Source organism: Electrophorus electricus, chromosome 16, assembly GCF_013358815.1.
Source record: "Electrophorus electricus isolate fEleEle1 chromosome 16, fEleEle1.pri, whole genome shotgun sequence".
Lineage (NCBI taxonomy): Eukaryota > Metazoa > Chordata > Actinopteri > Gymnotiformes > Gymnotidae > Electrophorus > Electrophorus electricus.
Window position 1 is genome coordinate 7,147,342 of NC_049550.1, and position 6,000 is coordinate 7,153,341.

The window sequence follows — 6,000 nt, forward strand, 5'->3', positions numbered from 1 at the left end:
GCTGTTAACCTCAAGCCTTTATTAGTGATGGCAGCACCTGTGTTTAAAATTAACCAAAGCTCACGAAACTTTATAATCTGGTTGAAACATCAGTCAAGGAAATGCTAAAAAAAAAAAAAAAAACCACAGAGTTAAGCTACATTTACCTCCTCAGACTCACTTCCTTCCTCATGGTGCCCAGCATTCGCAAATGTTCTCTGTGGGCATGTTTCTCCAGGGCAAAAATGGCTCTTCTGTTCTCCCAGCATGTCTGCGTTCATCATCACTAAATGTCCACCTGGTATTCCATTCCATTAAGTTCGTCCAGTAAAGCAGTTCACATTCTAGTTCACAGATTCACTCTCTCTTTGTGTTTCTCTCTCTCTGTCCCCCCTCCCCACCCCACACACGCAGTCGCTTGGTGAGCAGGTCTAAAAAATACATCCCTATATAATGGCTTTATATATTTGACAGGATGACTCATCTGAAATCCCCAGGGTAGTGGGGAAAGTAAATGGGCGCTGATTTCATCTAAATGAAACTATCACTCTTAACTAATTCAGAATGTCTGTAAAGAATGTTTGTTTTCATTCTCAACATTAAAATGGTTAGAAGTCTCCATTTTACTGCAGGAATGAAATAAATTCAGGCCATTTTCTCTTTGAGAAAACCCCCATTTCTCAGTATGTTTATTGCTATAATGTGTAATAAAATCTACTGTAAAAGTAGAAGTCCATTAAAATTAGTAATCTAAAACTGTAAAAGTAATGGTTAACACTCCTCTCACAACTACACATTTCATAGCTTCAGTGATCCTGAACAAAATCTAAAAAAACCAAACACAACCTCTGAGGAGTCTGTAATTGTAAAATAAGATTTAAGACACATGTTAGCAATGAACATAATCCAATTTCACAATAAAGAAGGACGGTTTCACTGTGTTTTTTCATGAATGAAGGTTTACATGAAGAAAAGTTACAAACATTAAACCAACCCAGTAGCTGTTGGCTCCCATAAGCTAACCATTCATATGAGATGGGTTGTCATTTGTAATATATTCACAATCATAGGATCACATTGTCTAACACATTTAAAGCAGTTTAATAAATGTTTAAATTGTCTTAAATGTTTCTTTGTAGCTGTTTGTTACTATTATGAGTGCCCTGGAGGAACAAAATCATTGAAAAGATGTCATCACTGTGATGATGGCAACATGAAAATGAACTTCGCAGCAGACAAAGCAAAACATTTGATTCCTAAAAAATTCCAGGAAAAAAACCATACACACGGATGGTAATTTGAGAAGTCCTACTGTATAGAAAGTGACATCACTGCAGTGGACAATGGCTGGTGTTAATCAATCACTTGATTGCATATGCTAATGACAGTTAAGCAGAAAATGAATAACTAGGTTTGTAAACTCAGTAAAATACATTTCGTTTCTTATAACGATGGTGAGAGGTATAAGATTTCAGTTGCCATGAGTCAATCATTGCTTTTCAGTCTGAGTTTGAATAACTGTTGTTGAGACCACAGTGTGCTCACGTGTTCACCTTGACCTCAAATGATCTACTTCAAAACTTCTGTCCTGCTTTCTGTTCTTTAATGTCAATTGTTGCAAACTGTTTTACTGTAGTACATTCATAAAATATTCAGATCCCTTTTGGCACACACTGTGTTGTGGATTTGATTTTGAATGGGTATAATTGCCATTTTCACCCATCAATCTACATTTTATCATCCATTATGATGAAGCGAAAACATGTTTTTAAAGAGAAAATTAAGAAATTAAGAAAATTAATTAACTAAAAAGTGAAGTAAATATCAGTGGAGTGTGTTCAGCTATATGTATAATACACCATGATTCAGTTCGCACATTTAATAGTATTGATTTAATCTCTTAGGATTTATCCACTTTAAATGTACTAACTAAAGAAAACCATTTAATGGCAATTTGTCTGGTTTGACCGCAGTTTCAGTTTCTGGCACTGCTGCTCTTCAAACACTCTGCGTGTACTGATGTTGATGAAGGATGCTGAACAGAGTTCTAAGCGACAGGTTAAACCATCATTCTTTACATCCGTACTAGGTAATGGTTTCTTGCAGAGAATTATGCAGATGAGCGGTTTCTTTCGCAAAACTGGCCGACTGATTTAACAACGGTTAGACTAATTAAATGTCCTTCACACCATCAGGAAATGACATGTACTTTTTCAACAAAACACTGAAACTGAACTATTTTGAGGGCATGTCTCTTGATTTATGACACAGAACTATCATGGCATTTAAAAATGTTTTTTAACTTCAAACTCCATACTCATTATTTAGTTAAAGCATATTTTTCATTAGCTACTGTGAATTATTCAGTAAATATATTGAAACTAATATGACACAATGTAGTAAAAAGAGTGAAGAATGTCTGAACCTACAGATGTCTCTCTGCTGCATCTGAACATAGTGTCACTCATAGGCCCCATAATTACCAGTTATCACTTACCATTACAATTACTACAAAAATTACTTTGCATCTTTACAGAAAGAGGCTGAAAATAGAAAAAAAACAAACACCTTTTCAAGATCATTTCATTTCTATCTTACTGTATCTAACAAGGTCAGAATGTTATCATGAGGTATGAGTCTACTGCAGTCTTTAAGACTAATGCTGGTCAGTGCTGATTAAGAATATGAACAGAAAGACAGACACAAAGCAAAGCATTTTAACACAGCCACCTGTGGGGCTGGTGAAAGTTGAGTGGAAACTTAATGTGTAATGTGAAATAGTGACTAAAAAGAAGAAAGCTGAAAAAAAAGCTTCAATCACAAAGAGAAGGGACTTATTGTGAAGTAGGGGGCTCCCCACCCCAAAGCACTGGAAATTTACTACCCACGTTGCTAGCCATATCACAAGTGTGGCTCACCAATACTTCCAGGAAGCAGGATGAGAAACGTCTATAGCCTGACATTCATACAAAAAAGGTACAGCATATGTTGAAGAAGACTTGAGTGCTAAGATCACTAACTGAGAAGACACTGTAGACCTACACTAACCACTATGCCTCTACACAACAAGGAAGATGATAAGAATGGTATTAAGGACATGTCCCCCTACTAAAATGTGCTTCTGTCAGCATGTGTGTGTAATATAAATTTGAGCTAGTTAATAGCCTCACCTCTCCAGACGTATGTGCCTGTGCAACCCACAGTTGATATCATTTCCTATTTTGCACAGAGCCTGGTAACCATGCAAATAACATGTATTTGTGGAGGTTTCTACAGAAGGTCATTTAGGGTTTTTTTCCCCTGTCAAATTCTGTAGGCTCTAATATCAAGAGTCTTACTGATTGTGAAACCATGTCACTCATTTTCTGAAACAAGGGAGATGAGATACGTAGAAGACCATAGAGGCAAAAAGAGACCTGTACATGTAATATGCGAAAGGAAAACGAGTAGACTAAGGGCTGAACCAGGTATAAGCAGACAAAAAAACGACAGAAACGGCCAGAGCACACAGGCAGGTTTACATGCCTATAGGCTGGTCTTTCCCCAAGACCACTACATCTGCTGGAAACACCTAGGCCTTGGGGGAGTCCACAAAACCCTTTGGAAAACACCTGCCATGTACACACTTGACTGTGACCTTATTAATTAACATTGAATTCTCCTCTTCCACACTCTCTATTCACATTTATTGTTCACCTGAATCCAGAGCTTCTACATTTTTGCTTCAAGGGTGGATTGAAATGAGTGGTTTCTGGTAGACTGTCAACCCAGTTTGGAATTCTGAGGCACATGCAGGTTTCTCTTTACTCCTACAACCATGGTAACTATACTGACCACTGGCTGTTCTATTCAGGACTAAGGTTTCTTTTTAGTGGTGTCGCTGTGACAATAAGGAGTGAAATGTGGTTACAAAAGAATCAATATCTATATACATCTGTATAGATTGATTTAATACAAAAGCAATATGCTGTGTAATCAAGTCATCAGCAATTTTAGCATCTGTATGGAGTAAACATGTTAGTCTAAGAAGTCGTTAAGAGTGTTTGTAAAATGGCCTTGCTTAAGTGTCATTAATGAAGCTAAAAGTCATTATTTAACTTGGTTATTTAATTACCGGTGAACCAGTAAATTAAATAGTAAACCAGTAAATGCATTATTTTTACCAAAAGTATTTATATCCTACCTGTGATGTCTAAGTTTCTGAAATTACAAAACCTTTTAAAATCAGGACCAAACCGAACAGCCAAGAGTAAAATGAAAGGTGCAATAAAAATGTAAAAATCACTGTATAAAAATGTATTTACTCATTCTTTCTGTCCAACCTTCATGCTCAGTTCTTTTCAGAAATTATAATTTTCTGAGACCTGATCATTTAATTGCAATTATACTTAATGTCTGAATCCAAAGAGATCTTTGAAATGATCAGTTAGTCACAGCCGAGAAGCAGTGTTGGGCAGGAAAAGGGTGGGGGAGGGGATGAGTCAGAAGTGCTGCCTTGTCAGAGTTGACATGCTTGCAAACTGCTGGCTGTGTGCAGGCCCAACTGAGATCAATGCCATGCTTTTGATGTTTAAATTTCCTCTGACAGTTCAGAGAAGTGTGGGTGTGTCCTAATAAACCAGAGAACCAGAGGGAAAGGAAGAGAGAGAGTTGAAGTAAAAGAGTGCGGTACCAGTGCGGTACTACAATGACATTTAAAGATCAAAGTTTCTTTTAAAGGATTTCAAATTGCAGTGAATTGCATTAGGTTTCCAGAGAAACAGGATGTTTCAGACATCCCTAAATCTGTTGAATATCCCTACATCTTGTATTACAGTACACTGCAGTTACTCACCTGGAATCTTCTCTAAATCATTTATATTTCAGTCTGGGTATTTGCTGATATGATTAAAAATTGGTTTGTTTTATCTGGCATCAAACAGAGGAAAATACTCTATAGGCAACTGTACATCTGTGTGAAATGAGTGAACTGGAATTTACTCTAATCTTAATAAGAAGATCTAATCTAGAATGTAATTTTTAAAATTAGTTGTTCTAAATTTGGGGAGGGTATAAAATAGGGCTATATCTTTGTACATGGTTTACTTTTGTTTTGATTGTAGGGGAGAATTCAGTAAATCAAGTTTTGCATCATCTCATTGTAATTTCCCAACATGCAGCATGCAGCCCAGGTGGGTCTCTCTATACTGATAAACACTGCAGCAGGTTGACAACCTCATACAGAGGAACAACTAACTGAAGTTGTACAAATGGAAAGTAACAGTCTTGCACCCAAGTGTGTGTACTGCCATCCACTACTGAGTGCCTAGTGTGTGTACTGCTGTCCACTACTGAGTGCCTAGTGTGTGTACTGCTGTCCACTACTGAGTGCCTAGTGTGTGTACACCTGTCCACTACTGAGTGCCTAGTGTGTGTACACCTGTCCACTACTGAGTGCCTAGTGTGTGTACACCTGTCCACTACTGAGTGCCTAGTGTGTGTACTGCTGTCCACTACTGAGTGCCTAGTGTGTGTACACCTGTCCACTACTGAGTGCCTAGTGTGTGTACACCTGTCCACTACTGAGTACCTAGTGTGTGTACTGCTGTCCACTACTGAGTGCCTAGTGTGTGTACACCTGTCCACTACTGAGTGCCTAGTGTGTGTACTGCTGTCCACTACTGAGTGTCTAGTGTGTGTACACCTGTCCACTACTGAGTGCCTAGTGTGTGTACTGCTGTCCACTACTGAGTGTCTAGTGTGTGTACACCTGTCCACTACTGAGTGCCTAGTGTGTGTACACCTGTCCACTACTGAGTGCCTAGTGTGTGTACTGCTGTCCACTACTGAGTGCCTAGTGTGTGTACACCTGTCCACTACTGAGTGCCTAGTGTGTGTACACCTGTCCACTACTGAGTACCCGTATCTCCATTCCTTGTGTTGGATGTCCCTTTATGGATTTTCTGGGTTTGCTGGGGGCAACTTTCTGTATATAAATTTAAATAAATAATAAATTGAATATTTGTTTAGCTTTCAATGACT